The 19096-nt window shown below is 37.7% G+C and overlaps 1 long non-coding RNA gene across 1 annotated transcript; it reads right to left on the bottom strand.

Moving 5' to 3' along the window:
• Window positions 1–11561: 11561 nt before the first annotated feature.
• Window positions 11562–14279, bottom strand: LOC107816499 (uncharacterized). Its single transcript, XR_001654976.2, has 2 exons — window positions 14034–14279; window positions 11562–13679 (listed from the first exon to the last, which is right to left on the bottom strand). It is a non-coding gene; the product is annotated as an uncharacterized LOC107816499 (long non-coding RNA).
• Between the last annotated feature and the right edge of the window lie 4817 nt (window positions 14280–19096).

Below are 19096 nucleotides of genomic sequence, written 5' to 3'. Positions count from 1 at the left end.
TTCAAGTCATTAGCAGGCGCCCACCTGCAGAATGAGAGAATTCATTTTAAGTTCAAGTCAGTAGCAGGCGCCCGCCTGGAGAATGAGGGAATTCATTTCATGTTCAAGTCAATGGCAGGCGCCCACCTGGAGGGTATTCATTTCAGAATTCATTGCAAGTTCAAGTCAGTAGCAGGCGCCCACCTGGAGAATGAGGGAATTCATTTCAAGTTCAAGTCAATGGAAGGCACCCACCTGGAGAACGAGGGTATTCATTTCAGAATTCATTGTAAGTTCAAGTCAGTAGCAGGTGCCCACCTGGAGAATGAGGGAATTCATTTCAAGTTCAAGTAAGTGGCAGGCGCCCACTTGGAGAACGAGGGAATTCATTTCAGAATTCATTTCAAGTTTCATGGAAGTAGCAGGCGCCCACTTGGAGAACGAGGGAATTCATTTAAGAGTTATTTCAATTTTCAAGTCAATAGCATGCACCCACCTGGAGAACGAGGGAATTCATTTCAAAATTCATTTCAAGTTCAAGTCAGTAGCAGGTACCCACCTGGAGAATGAGGGTATTCATTTTAGAATTCATTGCAAGTTCAAGTCAGTAGCAGGAGCCCACCTGGAGAACGAGGGAATTCTTTTCAGAGTTATTTCAAGTTCAAGTCAGTAGCAGGCGCCCACCTGGAGAATGAGAGAATTTATTTCAATTTTCAAGTCAGTAGCAGGCACCCAGCTAGAGAACGAGGGTATTCATTTCAGAATTCATTGCAAGTTAAGTCAGTAGCAGGCGCCCACCTGGAGAATGAGGGAATTCATTTCATGTTCAAGTCAGTAGTAGGCACCCACCTGGAGAACGAGGGAATTCTTTTCAGACTTATTTCAATTTTCAAGTCAGTAGCAGGCACCCACCTGGAGAATAAGGTAATTCATTTCAGAGTTATTTCAAATTTCAAGTCAGTAGTAGGCACCCACCTGGAGAACGAGAGAATTCATTTCAGAGTTATTTCTAAGTTTCAAGAGTAGCAGGCGCCCACCTGGAGAGCGAGGGAATTCATTTCAGAATTCACTTCAAGTTTCAAGTCAGTATCAGGCACCCACCTGAAGAACGAGGGAAGTCATTTCAGAATTCACTTCAAGTTTCAAGTCAGTAGCAGGAGCCTGCCTGAAGAATAGGGTCAATTCAGGTTAGAAGTAGCAGAAGCTCGCCTCAAGAATGCGAGTCGACAGTTCGAGATGCACAACAGGACTGTAGAAGATTCAAGATCAATCTTCAAAAAATTTATAAATAGGAATCTTGTAACTCATAGCTGATAGGCTTGTTTAGTTTCTTTTCATTTTGATTTTGGTGTAATAAGGAGTTCAGCGAGCAGTAACAGAAGCAACAATAGTGAGATCACAACTTTTCGGTAGTCCCAGCTACCAAAATTCCCAGAACTATACTGACCTGATTCCTTTATAGCCAAGGATATGTAGGCAACCTCCGAAGTAAGGTTCGGTCAAACTTTTTCAAAATGCTTCCCATGGAGTATCAAACGGAAAAAAATTGCTCATAATTGCTCACTTTATCTTTGCCCGAAAAGTCTTTGTGTTTCCGAGTAAAGAGGGGCAGCTGTAAGCAAGTGATTTTTGCCCGATGAAAATACTCCTATAATTAATGACTTGAACTTGAAATGAATTCCCTTATTCTCCAGGTGGGCACCTGCTAATGACTTGAACTTGAAATAAATTCCCTCATTCTCCAAGTGGGAACCTGCTAATGACTTGAACTTGAAATAAATTCCCTCATTCTCCAAGTGGGCACCTGCTACTGACTTGAACTTGAAATGAATTCTCTCATTCTCCAGGTGAGCGCCTGCTACTGACTTGAACTTGAAATAAATTCCCTCATTTTCCAGGTAGGCACCTGCTACTGACTTGAACTTATAATGAATTCTGAAATGAATACCCTCATTCTCCAAGTGGGCGTGTGCCATTGACTTGAACTTAAAATGAATTTCCTCATTCTCCAGGTGGGTGGCTGCTACTGACTTGAACTTGTAATGAATTCTAAATAAATACCCTCGTTCTCCTGGTGGGCACCTCCCATTGACTTGAACTTGAAATTAATTCCCTCATTCTCCAGGTGGGCGCCTGCTACTGACTTGAACTTGCAATAAATTCTGGAATGAATACCCTCGTTCTCCAGGTTGGTGCCTGCTACTATCTTGAAACTTGAAATAAATTCCCTCATTTTTCAGGTGGGCGCCTGCTACTGACTTGAACTTGAAATAAATTCCCTCATTCTCTAGGTGGGCGACTGCTACTGACTTGAAACAAATCATGAAATATTAACCCTCGTTCTCCAGGTGGGTTCCTGCAATCAAAACAAACAAAATAAACAAAATTTTCTTCATCAGTTTGCACTAGGAAGATTTGTGAGTTGTTAGCAAAACTTTAAATCACCAATGCTATCGATGAAGGATGCAATGATGAGACTAAAACTAAAGACTCGACTAGGATGTGCGTCTCCTGTGAGTAAAACCAAGAAAAGTTTGACTAGCAAATGCGTCTGCTAAAAATAAAATCTGAATGACCTAAACTAGGAAGTGCGTCTCCTAGGGGTGACACTTGAATGACCCAAACTATGAAGTGCGTCTCCTAAGGATGAACTCAAATGACCCAAACTAGGAAGTGCGTCTCCTAGGGGTGAAACTTGAATGATCTAAACTAGGAAGTGCGTCTCCTAAGGATGAACTCAAACTACCCAAACTAGGAAGTGCGTCTCCTAGATGTGAGATTGAGCCTGAGGAAAACTGTAAAATGAGCTTGACTAGAATAAAAACTGGCCTATTTTCTAGGCGGGACCCCTGAACTCACAGAAAACTAGAGATTAACAACTAACCCTATTCTCCAGGCGAGACCCCTGAACTTAAGGAAAACTAAAGATTAACTTAAAAAAACTAAAATTGACCCTATTCTCCAGGTGGAACACCTGAACTCAAGGAAAGCTAAAGATTAACAACTTAAGAAAGCTAAAATTGACCCTATTCTCCAGGAGGCCCCCCTGAACTTTAAGAAAAACTAAAGAGTAACAAATTAAGAAAGCTAAAATTGATCATATTCTCCAGGCGGGAGCCCTGAACTCACAGAAAGCTAAAGATTCTTCTCAACTACAGGGAATGCCTAGGAGGTATGGTTCTTCTCAACTAGGAAAAATGCCTAGGAGGTAATGATCTTCTCAACTAAGAAAATACCCGGGGGTAATGAGATTCTCAAACAGCCTATGCTTCAATTAAAACAAACACATGATTTGTTTTCTCTTTTTTCCTTTTTTAATTAAAAAATAATTTGGTTGACTCGTGACAAACTTGCAAGATGACTTTTAAGCATTGTTATTTCACTTGGCTTGCCAGGGTTGATTTGCATTGGTTTTGAAGAAGATCCAAAGTGATTTGCCCATGGTATTCGACCAAGTTTGTTCACGTCACTTCACTCAAATTCCCAAAATTAATTCATTCGTTTAAGTTGTATTGCCAAACAAGTTATTTCCCTTTCACTTGGATTGCCGAATTGAGCGTCTCTTCACATTGATTGTCAAAATAATCACCTCCCTTCCTAATTTGGGAACTATTTGTAGCATATTTTGAAAGTTCTTTCTTGCTTGTCTTGAGCAAAAGAAGAAGAATAAATGCACAAGTAAAACTCAAAGAAAGTGGTGTATGATGAGATTCTACTGAGAAGAAGGAGAGCTTATCTAAATTGAAGAATAAGGCAAAGGAATGTGACATGCATTTAGACCAATAACTTGATTTGTCCATCTTTCCAAACTTGTTGACTCGTCAAATCCTTACCTGATGTTGAAGAGTTGGTCTACTTTGCTCCTCCAAATGTGCCGCAGACATTGCATGTTTTAATCAAAGACATGTTGTAGCACACATATCTCACCATTTCGACTTGTAGTGCCTCGAAAGGTTTTCACCAACAAGTCTCTCTCATTTTCCTCTTTTCTCTCATTCAATGCCTCTTCCAATTCTTAGCTTGGCTAATTGACTACCCCTTCAATCGTATTGATTTTCCACAAAAACTTTGATAAGCTCACAACATGCTTGACTTGGCATTCTCAGGAATCAATCTAATAAGGACTTTTATTTAGACCGTAATGAAGGTTTTTGGACAGGGTGAGAAAGAAAGGACCGCATGGAGGCTCAAAATTATAATGACAAGGTTACTTTATTTACAACTTTTGGAATCCAATTTAAAAACTTTGCCCCAGTTTCTTCAACAAGAGAATTTAATTTTTTTTCCTTTTTTTTTTGAGATGGAATTTCTAAAAAACTGCCCCACTCTTGACTTTGTGGGATTATGAAATATTTTATTTAGTGCGACTGAACTGTAAGGCTGCCTACGTATCTTGTGGTAACAAGAATCAGGTCGAACGTAGTTCAAAGAACTACATGGTATGGGGATCTCTTTTTTGTTTCTCCTTTTTTTTTCTTTTTCTCTTTTTTTTCTTTTTTTGAATATTAAATTTAAACCGGGACTATTTTAAACCTTAACAAATAGTTGATTCCAAAAGAGGGTTGCCAATGAAATATAAATATATTAAGGCTCATAGGGCTGACAAGTGGTATTAGTATTTGGATAGCAGAAAGATAGCCTTTCATCATTTCAACTCTAAAAATGCCAACTCAAGACATGCTTCACACTAATTTTATCTGGAACATCCTGAAGGATTAACATACATATGGAGGATAGAACCAAAATTACTTCAGATTTCACTTGCGAATTCTCTCTTCTATTGAGCCCTAGAGGTGCTTATCATCAGCTCAAAAACTTGTTTCTTCCTGAATGCGAAATTTATTATCATCTTTTCCCTTGGAAATTCATTATCTTATAACTCATTACCTGAAAGCTTGTGCTGATGTACAAACCTTTCCACTAGTCAAGACGCATGTCACATTAATTAGGCTAAAAGATGGTGAACTGTAATGAATGAGAATGAGAAAATGCAATAACAATAGGGAATGTGTAAAAGATTTTATTTAAGAGAGAAAGGTGAAAAGGACACGGGGGGTTGAACAAGACGAGCAAAACATGATCCAAAACCTCGGTTGAACCGGTCTATCTGAAAGAATGACCAAATTAAAACCACAAACAAGTCCCTTTGGCACGAGAAAGGATTGAGATCTGCACTATTCTCGTGTCCTTTGGATAAGGTCATAGGCTATTATTGGCATGTGAGACCAAGGGATATTGGTATCCTCCATTGTGAATCAGCTCAATGAATCCTTTTAATTAATCAAGACCTTGAAGAGTTCAAAAAGGGTCAAGGCATGGAGGGAAGTGACGGTTTGTATCGAGTGGTACATGGTCTATGTTATCTTTTGATGTGAAGATGGATTGAAAGAAGATGGGTATGGTCTTGAAAGAACATGAGTTTTCATTTCTAGCCAACATTGCTTTTGGTTGAATAGAAACGGAATGGTGTTCGTTCAACTCCAAAGTTGTCACGAGTCAACCTTTATTTTGAAAAATCTCTTTTTTTCTTTTTTTCTTTTGAAAATAATTCGATCAAACCCGATGTACGTTGCCTAAGTATCTCACATCCGATGAGAATCAGACCAAGCGTAGTTCTGGAAGATCAGGAATAAAGCAAATTTGGAATTTTCTAAGGAAAGACTTCTAAAAAAGGAATTAAAAGAAAATATTTTTGAATTTTTGAAAATTAGGGGCCAGAACCGATGAGGTTTGCCTACGTATCTCATAATCGGTAAGAATCAGACCCGTGTAGTTCCACCAGTTTTGACGCAACAGGAAAATGTGACTTATTTGAAATGACTTTCTTTTTTCTACGGTTATTTTTTTTCAAAATTTCGGCAGAGTTTCAGATTTCAAATACCTACCTCTCACTCTTGTTTGTTTTTTTTAATTTTCATTCCCTATTCTAGAAGCCGGTCAACATGCAAACCGAACAAACATATGCACAAGTAGCGCGTAAGATGCATCAAGATGGTCTTTTGAATTGGGTACACCTATCCTAGACGGACCCAACCCTTATGTTGAGTTTCCAAAGTCAAATGCACGTTATGCAAATAAACGTACCTACTAGAGATCCGGCATGAGGTTATGTCATTCTAGGTTTGAACCCTGAGGTGTATTGTCCTAGACTTGGCTTACCCGAGCGGACAACTCGAGCCTTGGGGGGATAACGTATCGGGAACCAAAAGGCCATACGACTTTGTAACTAATCTGATCCTCGTTCTAAATTAGGGTATGACACTAACAGAAAAGAAGTCACGCCAGTGTGCACTTCCCAGAAGATTTAGAAGACTCAGAGAAAAGAAGGATTTCGTAACAGTTTTATATACAGTTCACACAATATCAAAGCGGTAAAAAGCAGCATTTAGCACATTAGGCTCAAACATGTAATATCAGACAATCACAAGTAGCCAAATATAACAGTTATTCTAAGCTCGAATTCTGAACCCTGAACCCTGAACTAGAGATTCTGGGTTCGATCCCCAACAGAGTCGCTAGAGCTGTCACACCTCATTTTTTCCCAAGGGGATAGAGAGTTTTTCCAATTAAAGTGACGTTAATCGAAATGAGATTATTTAATTAATTAGAGTCGCCACTTGGGATAATTTATGTGTCCCAAGTCACCGGTTTATTTTTAAAGTCCCAAATAGAGGAAAGTGACTCTATTTTGGGTCCGCGAACACAGAAGACCGGGTACAGAATTCTGTTAACCCGGGAGAAAGTGTGAAGCACTTCCGAGTTTCGTGGTTTTAGCACTATCGCTCAACTATTAATAATTGGCCTAATTATCTGATTTAATACATATTTGAACATATTGTGCATTTTTACCTTTTAAATCGCTTTTATTATTTATGGAATTTGTTTGAACAAGTCGCGATGTCGTGCACTCGTTTGTTTTTGTACACATTACTAGCCGTGCCACGTGAAACGCACCCGCGATTTATAACGTGTTAAATTTTATTATTATTTGAAGTTAGGGCCGAGTCACGTAAAACGCACACTCAAATTGGGAATTACGTATCATGACTATGCTACGACAACCGTACCCATAATCACGATGACTTATTTAATCGCGCCTCAAGCAAACTACGATATTCATAAATTCATTACCTATCTAAATTTGAAATTATTGCAAGGCCACATTATGGAAGAGAATTGTTGAAACAGAGATTTAATCATTCTTATACTGTCACACGTCAAAATGTTTCCATGCTTGAGTTAGTGTGGACAAGTCATGATGAAGCATCTGCTAATTACTTGTTCAAACTTCAGTTTAACAAATTAAAAGAGGCAGATCCATTAAACTGTTACTATCATAGGAATGGAAATAAACATAATAACAGACTATCATTCTATTGGGCCCAAACACGATTCACGACTCCTAGGACTCTTCTTACGAGATCTTCTCAAATCCATCAGATTGATATACAACAAATTCACATCTACTTAAATTGTATTATAAAATAAAGACTGTAAAGTAAAGACAAGTATAGAGAGAAACTGATATATTATTCAAACTTCAAACTTCTGTACATAATGAACTGAATTTTCCTCTATTTATAGAAGAAAGGAAGCTGCTGTGTAAGCTACTTGTAAGCTGCTGCTCTAAACTATTGTGCCAGATATAGATAATCTTCTATCATGGGTAATATTTATCCATAACGGAGTACCGAAAGGATAAGCTTCTTCAGGAGGCTTATTTCCAATAAAGTACTAAATAGATAAATGTATTTATGGCGGAGTCTCATATGGATAAACTTCTTCAGGAAGCTTATTTACAATGGAGTACTAAATGAACATCCATAATATAATATATTCATAACACTCCCCCTTGGATGTTCATTAAAAGATAATGTGCCTCGTTAAAACCTTACTAGAAAAAATCCCGTGGGCTAGTGAAGGAAAAAGAGTACACATATTTAGTAATACGCATTGCTAGCTGCCTTATTAAAACCTTATAAGGAAAACCCTATGGGAAAAAACCTTAATAAGGAAAAAAGAGTACATCGCGTATTTTACTCCCCCTGATGAAAACCTTATTTCAAATATTTAAGTCTCTGCATTCCAATCATGTATACCATCTTCTCAAAAGTTGAAGTTGGTAAAGATTTGGTGAATAAATCTGTCGGATTGTCACTTGAACGGATTTGTTGCATATCAATGTCACCATTTTTCTGAAGATCGTGTGTGTAGAATAATTTTGGTGAAATGTGCTTCATTCTATCTTCTTTTATAAATCCTCCCTTCAATTGGGCTATGCATGCAGCATTGTCTTCGTATAAAATTGTGGGTCTTTTCTCACATTCCAAACCATATTTTTCTCGAATAAAATGAATTATTGATCTCAACCATATGTATTCCCTACTTGCTTCATGAATAGCTATTATTTCAGCATGATTTGAAGAAGTAGCAACAATAGATTGTTCTGTGGAGCGCCATGATATGATAGTACCTCCACATGTAAACATGTACCCTGTTTGAGATCTAGCTTTATGGGGATCAGATAAATAACCTGCATCTACATAACCAACAAGATCTGCACTATCTTTGTTAGCATAAAACAAACCCATATCAAGAGTTCCCTTTAAATATCGCAATATATGCTTAATCCCATTCCAATGTCTCCGTGTAGGAGAAGAGCTATATCTTGCTAGTAAATTAACAGAAAATGCTATGTCAGGCCTTGTAGCATTAGCAAGTTACATAAGTGCACCAATTGCACTGAGATAAGGTTTTTCAGGACCCAGGAGTTCCTCATCCTCTTCTGGAGGTCGGAACGGGTCCTTATTCACTTTAAGTGATCGAACAACCATTGGTGTACTCAATGGGTGTGCTTTGTCCATGTAAAAGCGTTTTAAGACCCTTTCTGTATAGGCAGATTGATGGATAAAAATCCCGTCTGCTAAATGTTCAATTTGCAGACCAAGACAAAGTTTTGTCTTCCCAAGATCTTTCATCTCAAATTCTTTCTTAAGATATTCAATTGCCTTTTGGAGCTCTTCTGAAGTTCCAACAAGATTTATGTCATCAACATAAACAACAAGTATAACAAATTCTGAAGCCATTTTCTTTATAAAAATACATGGACAAATAACATCATTTATGTAACCCTCTTTCAGCAAATATTCACTGAGGCGATTATACCACATGCGCTCAGATTGCTTTAAACCGTACAAAGATCTTTGTAATCTGATTGAGTACATTTCCCGAGATTTTGAATATGCTTCAGGCATTTTAAATCCTTCAGGGATTTTCATGTGAATCTCATTATCAAGTGACCCGTACAGATAAGTTGTAACCACATCCATCATATGTATTTCAAGCCTTTCACGTAAGGCTAAACTGATAAGATATCAAAATGTTATGGCATCCATAACGGGTGAATATGTTTCTTCATAATTGACTCCAGGTCGTTGTGAGAATCCTTGTGCGACAAGGCGAGCCTTGTATCTTTCAACTTCATTTTGCTCATTCCTTTTTCGCACAAAAACCCATTTATGACCAACTGGTTTTATACCAGCAGGTGTTTGGACTACTGGTCCAAAACCTCTCTTTTAGCAAGCACGTTCAATTCTGATTGAATTGCCCTTTGCCATTTCGGCCAATCAGATCTTTGTTGACATTCTTCAACAGATCGGGGTTCAAAATCCTCATTATCTTGCATAATGTTAAGTGCAACATTATATGCAAAAATATTATCCACCACTATTTCAGATCGATTTAAATTAATCCCATCACTAGTAGAACTTATTAAATGTTCTTCGCTCACTTGAGTCTCGGGTTTATTGATTTCTTCAGGAATCTCATAACTAATCAGATCTTGGGTCTCTTCAGGAGATCCCTTCATAATATCATTTTGATTATTTGTCAATTTTCTTTTTCTAGGATTTCGATCCTTAGAACCCATAGGCCTACCACGCTTCAGGCGTGCTTTAGGTTCACTAGCTCTCATGCTAATAGATGGTCCTGCTGGGACATCAATTCGGATAGACACATTCTCTGCAGGGATATGTGACTTAGTTATCCTTTTCAAATCAGTAAATGCGTCTGGCATTTGATTTGCTATATTCTGTAAATGGATGATCTTCTGGACCTCCTGATTACATATAGGGGTACGTGGATCAAAGTGAGATAATGATGAAACTTTCCACATAATTTCTCTTTTGATTTCCTTTTTCTCTCCCCCTAATTGTGGGAAATTTGTTTCATCAAATCGACAATCTGTAAATCGAGCAGTAAATAAATCTCCCGTCAATGGTTCAAGATAGCGAATAATAGAGGGTGATTCAAACCCAATATATATTTCTAACCTTCTTTGGGGGCCCATCTTACTGCGTTGTGGTGGTGCTACTGGCACATATACAGCACATCCAAAAATTCGTAGATGGAAAATATTTGGTTCATGACCAAAAACTAATTGTGACGGAGAATATTTATTATAATGTGTTGGTCTGAGACAGATAAGTGATGCTGCGTGCAAGATAGCATGACCCCAAACAGTAGTGGGCACTTTTGTTTTCATAAGTAGTGGTCTTGCTATCAATTGCAGCCGTTTAATAAATGACTCTGCAAGGCCATTTTGAGTATGAACATAAGCTACAGGATGTTCAACTTTTATCCCAACTGATAGGCAGTAATCATCAAAAGCTTAAGATGAGAATTCTCCAGCATTATCAAGGCGAATAGCCTTTATAGGATAATCTGGGAATTGTGCCCTTAATCGAATTATTTGGGCTAATAACTTTGCAAACGCCAGGTTGCGAGATGATAATAGGCACACATGAGACCATCTTGAAGATGCATCTATTAGGACCATAAAATATCTAAACGACCCACTTGGTGGGTGAATAGGTCCACATATATCCCCATGTATACGTTCTAAGAAGGTAGGGGACTCAATGCCAACCTTCATTGGTGATGGTCTAGTGATCATTTTGCCTTGATAACAAGCATCACAAGAAAATTCATTATTTGTAAGAATCTTCAAGTTCTTTAATGGATGCCCACTCGAATTTTCAGTAATTCGTCTCATCATTATTGATCCAGGATGGCCCAAACGGCCATGCCAAAGTACAAAAGTATTTGAATCAGTAAACTTCTGGTTTACGATAGAGTGTGCTTCAACTGTACTAATCTTTGAATAATATAAGCTAGAAGATAAAGTTGGTAACTTTTCTACAATGCATTTCTGGCCAGAAATATTCTTTGTAATACAAAGATATTCCACATTCATTTCATCTATTGTCTCAACATGATACCCATTTCGGCGGATATCTATAAAACTCAACAAGTTTCTTCGGGACTTGGAGGAGTACAATGCATTGTCGATAATAAGTTTTGTTCTCTTAGACAGAAATACAATAGCTCTTCCGGAGCCTTCAATCAAACTTATATTACCAGAAATTGTAGAAACATTTGCTTTTTCCTTATGCAAATAAGAAAAGTATTTCTGATCTTTGAATATGGCATGAGTTATTCCACTATCAACTACACAAATATCTTCATGATTGGTCTTTGATCCAAACATAATTTGAGGATTATCCATATTCTTCAAAATGACATAAACAAAATAAATATGATAGTAAACATTATAACTTTTATTTATGTACAACAATTACATAACTATACTATCTACTACAAATAACAGAAATTAAAATATTTACATCTCTACAGATTCACTACCGATCACATGACTTGTTTCTCCTTCTGGGAGTGCAAAGTAATCAGCTACATCCAAATGCATGAAGTCTAAATTATCTTTAGAAATAAAATTTGCTTCAGCATTTTTCTCTGTCTTCTTCAGGGAAGCTTGATATAGCTCAACCAGGTGCTTTGGCGTACGGCATGTACGTGACCAGTGCCCTTTTCCTCCATATCTATAGCATACATTATCTGGCTTTGCTGCTTGCACCGCTTCATGCTTTTGTTCCTTCCTTTTCCACTGCAGGTGGTGAGGAGGGTTCTTTGGTGCATTATTATTACCACGATTAGAGTTTCCTCCCCGACCACGGCCATGACCACGACTGGGGCCACGTCCTCTTCCACGTTTAGCTTGGTGGAAGTTTGTCTCATTCACTTTAGGGAATGGACAAGAACCAGTAGGTCGGCTTTCATGGTTTTTCATTAATAGCCCATTATGTTGCTCGGCTACAAGAAGATGTGAGATAAGTTCAGAATACTTTTTAAATCCCATCTCTCGATATTGCTGCTGTAGGAGCATATTCGAGGCATGAAAAGTGGTGAAAGTTTTCTCCAACATATCATGATCAGTAATATTATCACCACATAGTTTCAATTGATTCTGAACATAGCAGAATTATACTCACTGATAGATTTAAAATCTTGTAACCTTAGATGAGTCCAATCATAACGTGCCTGTAGAAGAACGACCATCTTCAGGTGGTCATATCTATTTTTCAAATTACTCCACAGTATGACTGGATCTTTAACAGTAAGATATTCCATTTTCAGGCCCTCATCAAGGTGATGGCGTAGGAATATCATTGCTTTGGCACGGTCTTGGTTTGATGCCTGATTTTTATTTTTGATGGTGTCTGCCAGACCCATCGCATCAAGATAAATTTCGGCATCAAGCACCCAAGACATGTAGCTTTTGCCCGATATATCCAGGGCTACAAACTCAAGTTTAGAAAGATTTGACATTATTTAGAAAAAGAAAGTTCGTACCTCTGATACTTTCAAAGTATTTGCTCGAGATGGCAGAGTCTCGTGCTGATAACGTGTTATAAAATAAAGACTGTAAAGTAAATACAAGTATAGAGAGAAACTGATATATTATTCAAACTTCAAACTTCTGTACATAATGAACTGAATTCTCCTCTATTTATAGAAGAAAGGAAGCTGCTGTGTAAGTTGCTGCTGCAAGCTGCTGTGTAAGCTGCTGCTCTAAACTGTTGTGCCAGATATAGATAATCTTCTATCATGGGTAATATTTATCCATAACGGAGTATCGAAAGGATAAGCTTCTTCAGGAGGCTTATTTCCAATAGAGTACTAAATAGATAAATGTATTTATGGTGGAGTCTCATATGGATAAACTTCTTCAGGAAGCTTATTTACAACGGAGTACTAAATGAACATCCATAATATAATATATTCATAACATTTTGATCATTCATAAAAATATAAATTGAAATTTAAACTAACACCTGCACCCACTTTCACAGTTTCTGTTAATCAATCCAAGATGGAATAAAGTTTGAAGAACTAATTGATAGCTCAAGATCATGCATGAATCAAACAAATACATCTAAGATCTGTAAGAAGATTGAACACATACACGATTCCTCTCATGCTATTGCTAAAACAATTTTAGTTGATTTGGAGAAAACACAGTTTTGGACACGAACAAAGCATTTAAGGCATATGGCAGTATTATAGCTTAACAAAATAAATAATCAATTGAACAAATGAACTTCTGAACAGTCACCTGAGCAACTACATTGCCAGCTATGGAACGCATCATTGTATGCTTAAAATTTTTATATTCATGTCCCATTAAAAAATGCAGCTATGGTTAAACCTCACTATGATCACGATTCTAATTGATACTTAATGGATAACAAACCCAAGCAACAAAGATCCGACGGAGACGCAACTTTGCTCAAGCCTTAAACTGCAAATCGAACCAACATGTGGCCAGATCCCCAATTATTGACCTTCAAATCAAGAATTAGACTTTAATTTATCAGAAATCATGAAAGCAGGCTCAGATTTCAGTAGTTAATACTCAAATATATACATCAAGTATTTGAAAATGATATATACATGTTGAGGTCTAAACAAACATGTGAAATCAACTACAATTCTAGTTATGAAATGGCTATAGAGATCAGTTGTCCTTAACACGCAAATCCATAGCAGGTTTTAAATCTTAAACATATCGAACTAACATCCATTTACGTTTAAAACAAAACAGACAGCAAGTTTACACCATAACAACAAATAACTTCAAAGAATAGCTAACATTTTATTGCAAATCGAAAACAAAAGTACATGTGTGAGATGTGTACCTAAACTCGTAAACAAGCTGAACTTTTTGCCAAATAAAGGCTAAGAAAAACCAACACTGGATGGATTCAGCAATATCAAGCAGTAGGAAACAGAAGAAAACAACCTCAAAATCTCAGCTAAACCAACAGAGTGACAGAAACAGAAATAAAAAAAAAGATCCAATTTTTAGAGAATTCTGTGTAAAATCAGTATCTGTTCTTGAGTGTATTTGAGAGGACTGCTGAGTGAATTAATGTGTGTGAGAATGTGAGGAAGTGTCACTTTTTACAGCATATGCATATGCTCTATGAGGGAATGAGATAAGGCCTAGAAAGGAATCTATCAGCCTCCTACAATTTAGGAAAATGACATCTTTTTAACAATAAATGGACCGCTGTCCTTTTTTTCTCAGATATTTTCCAAATTTTCAGTATCTTTCTTAACAGATTGGGACAACTATACCTTTCTAGAAGTTTCTTCTTATTTTAACTTATGAAAATTCACTCTTTTCTACCTACAAAAGACCAAAACCATGACCTCTCTCTTTTTTGTATCATTTTATTTCTATTTGATCCCTTTCCACACTCTTCTAGTACTTTCCTAATTAGTTACAAAAGATTTCCCTGATTTTTGTCCTCCAGTTAACCCCATTAGGTCACCCTTCCTTCATTTAAACCTTTTCTTTTACTTAAACTTTGCTCCCTTCTCTTTTATCAATTTCAAAAATAGACCTAGTAGGAAACAATCTGATTTTCTTAGTGTCAGCTACGCAATGACAGATTAACCAATTAAACTAAAACCCAGAATCTATATTAATGCACAATTACACTAATCAAAATACGAATTCAAACGCCGGCCTAATCATGTGACTATTCGAACAACCATCACAATTCATGAGATAACTATTAATAGATTATCAATCAAAAACTAAACATGCTAATAATTGAACCTACTTCTGAACCCAACCAACAATCAAGACAATTAAACCATTTCGGACCAGATTTGAAAACCCTTATTAATTAAGCAAGTCATTATTTTCCATCGAAATTTAGATAGGCTAACACCAAACGCAACACAAAAGAAAAAAGGATAGGAAGGATCACCATTTTTGAGCCAAAAATGAAATGGAAGGAGATTTTAAGAGAAACCAGTGACAAACAAACACCTGCTCGGACTCCGGTGGTCGTTTGATGAATTGAAATCATCATCAATCGACCGCTCTTATCAAGAGTAATTGACTGATATCGATTTCAAATTCAAAAGACCAGGATTGAAGAAAAACATGCGATTTAGGTTTTTCTTGATTTCTCAGATTTGAAAATCGACGGGTTTGGTGGAGCTTTTTGGAAAACTAATGGTAGAATAAGGATAAGGGTGATGTGAGGAGTCTAGGGTGTGATTTTAGGCGTGATTGGGGTGGTGGCCTCCGGCCAGTAGGGTTTGGGATTTTTAGGGCAGCTAAGTTTAGAAGAGTTGAAGAATGATGAAGAGAAATGAGGGGTTCCTAAGGGTTTGGGGGGGGGGGGGTGTTCGTATAGGCTCTTATACCAACTTGTCACGACCCAAAATCTCACATGTTGTGATGGCGCCTATCTCAATATTAGGCAAGCCGACAATCTCAATAAACCACCATATCTATTAAGTTTGAAAACCAAATAATTAAATTCAGCGGAAGAAATCTGACAAATACAAATATGACACTCCTAAAACCCGGTGTCACTAAGTACATGAGCATCTAAATGAATACAAAGTTTGACTGGCAAAAAGAAATCACTGTCTGAAATATAGAATAGTGCAATAACTAAACAGGAAGGGAATCAAGTCTGCGGTCTTCAAGCAGCTGCCTTGATAGTCTCTAACGGAAAGAATTCCGAATTCTAACAGCCGTCGTATCTGGGAGCACCTGGATCTGCACATGAGGTGCAGAGTGTAGTATGAGAACAATTAACTCAATAAGTAACGAGACTAACTTCTGGGCTGAAAGGAGTGACAAGCTCCGTAGGTACAGTCCAATATAAATAATGGTACAAAAATATAGGCATGCTTTCAAGTTCAACAGTTAAACTCAGTACAAGCGAAATAGATCAATATTGCATGATATGAGGAATATGACATCTCAGTAGAAAGACCTCAAGTAAATACTGGTCACCAATTATTCGGTCACTCTGTACTGTTTATGGCCAATCCAGCCCAGGGGTGTTCCAACCCGTATATAAATACACATCGACTGACAGTTAGTCATTCAGTACAGTATAAGGCCAAACTAGCCCTGGGGTAATTTATCCCCAAATGTAAATGATACAGACAAGATCCATGTCCAGGTAAATTCATTATAATACAAATAAGTTAGGCAAGTTCATGCCCTGGGAAATCCATCTCGAATATACATAATCATCTTCGTTTACTGGGGGTGTGTACAGACTCCGGAGGGGCTCCTTCAGCCCAAGCGTAATACAAAGTCAATATGGCCTATTGTAGGCGGGCAGTCTCGATCCGTCTAATAACAAAGCCTATAAGGCCTGTTGCAGGCGGGCAACCCCGATCCATAAAATAGTAAAGCCTATAAGGCTTTCTGCAGGCGGGCAACCCTGATCCATATAATAATGATGTATAAAGCCATTATGGCCTGTTGCGTTACGCAGTTCCATCCCATAAATATCCTCACAATGGACAATTATTACTGAGTGTGAAATGTATATTTTTGAATAATTAATTCAACAGAAACACGACCCATGGGTCCCAAAATGCCTCGAATCTAGCCATAAATAATTTGATTCAGTCAATAAAATTTATTAAAATTAATTCCATAAGAAAATGCTAATTTTCCATAAAAATCCGAATTTAAGCTCAAATATCGCCCGTGGGGCCCACATCTCGGAATTCGGCAAAACTCACAAAATCTGACAACCCATTCAATTATGAGTCCAACCATACATATTTCACTCAAATCCGACTCCGAATCGACACCGAAATCTCAAAAATTCGTTTCTATAAGATTTCTAATTTTTTTCCAAATTTCAATCTCAAATCAATAATTAAATGGTGAAAACAAATGATGAATTCAGATAATCTAACCATAATTGAGTTAAGAACACTTACCCCGATGTTTTCTCTAAAAACCTCCCAAAAACCGCCTCTCCCCAAGCTCTAATTTGACAAAAATAGAAAATGGGACGAAGTCCCCTGCTTTATAACTTACAGTTCTGTCCAGGCCGTCGGCCTTCGGTCCTCGGTCCTCGCTCCTCTGTTTTCGGTCCTCGGCCTTCGGACCTCGGTCCTTGGTCTTCGATCTTCGGCCTTCGGTCTTCAGCCTTCGATCTTCGACCTTCGGTGTTCGGCCTTCGGTCTTCGGTCCTCGATTTTTCATGGCCTCGATTTTTTCTAGCAGCAGAAATTTTCAGCAGCTGTTTAAGTCCAAATTTGGATCTGTTAATAATCCAAAACCTCCCGGACACAAACCATATATGAATTTCAATCATAAAACAGGCCACGAACCTGCTCGCGCACTCAAAAGACTGAAAAGAGGACGTTTTGACCCGATATTGACCATGGTCAAACTCCCAAATTTCTTAATCTTACTAGTCTCTCAACCAAAGATCCAAAAAGAAATACACCCAAGCCCCTCGGGACCTGTCAAATCATACTAACAAGTCCTATAACATCATATAGACTTAGTCAAAACCTCAAATCATATCAAACAATGCTAAAACCATGAATCATACCCCAATTCAAGCTTAAGGAACTTAAGAATTTTCAACTTCTACATTCGACGCCGAAACCTATCAAATCAATTCCGATTGACCTCAAATTTTGCACACAAGTCATAAATGATATAACAGAGCTATGAAAATTTTCAGAGCTAGATTCCGATCCCTATATCAAAAAGTCACCCCCCGGTCAAACTTCCCATAAATTCGACTTTCGCCATTTCAAGCCTAATTCTACTACGGACCTCCAAATAATTTTTTGGACACGCTTCTAAGTCCAAAATCACCATACGGAGCTATTGGAATTATCAGAATTCGAATTCGAGGCCGTTTACACATAAGTCAATATCTGGTCAACTATTTCAACTTAAGCTTCCAACATTAAATTTATTCTTCCAAGCTAACTCCGAAATACCTTAAAACCAAAATCGACAATTCACACAAGTCATAATACCTTGTAGGAAGTTATTCAAGATTTTAAATAGTTGAAAGGAGCGTAAATGCTCAAAACGACCGGTGGGGTCGTTACAATCTCCCCACTTAAACATACGTTCGTCCTCGAACATGCCAAGAGTTGTTCCTAAGCCTTTAAATCACTGTTCCTCCTTACCAATCACATACCTGGGGGTGATCCCATGTCACCCTATTCTATATAGGCCTGACAACATAACACAACTGAAAATCATTAATTTAACCTTAGCCAAAAACTTGGAGCCCAATTTCTAACACCTAGAATTCTTTCCAAAATCTAAATCTCACACACAGTATAAGTCTGAACAAGCTGTATCAAGCCATAGCCATAATCCCATATATAATCACATTACATACTACACAACTCACATGCTCGCAGCACCATTCCTGATCACAATCACAGTAATTACTCCAAACCAACCAAGTACAAGTATTAAACCTCATATTAAGCCAAACCTCGTTCCAAAACCTTCGTACACTGCTGATAATAAAAGAAACATGCAGAAATATCATGGCCCCTTATCAGAGCAACAAGTCATAGAGCTCTCTCGCCCCAACCAGAACCATAATCACTTTCTAAGCCGAATTTCAATATTATCCTACCGATCGCAACCTATGCAAGTCATAACTAATCCACAAATGTACCTCAGAACGAAACCAATACCGCAAATAATCACGCAATCAAATCGTGGATAGCAAACTCCCCCACTTGGCCCAAGGCCATATAACAAAACATATGATATCTCACCATACCCAGATAATATCTAAATTGACTATACTAAGAAATAAAAGATAAACTCTAGTCTCGTCCCCCAATAATTTTCACACACGACCGATACACCCAGTACACAATTATAGTATCGCTCATCGGTGTAGATACATGAACAGGTGGAACTAAGGACTTA

Source organism: Nicotiana tabacum, chromosome 19 (genome assembly GCF_000715075.1).
Source record: "Nicotiana tabacum cultivar K326 chromosome 19, ASM71507v2, whole genome shotgun sequence".
NCBI lineage: Eukaryota > Viridiplantae > Streptophyta > Magnoliopsida > Solanales > Solanaceae > Nicotiana > Nicotiana tabacum.
Note: the sequence above shows the minus strand (reverse complement) of the source record. Positions and strands in the feature narration are given on the sequence as shown.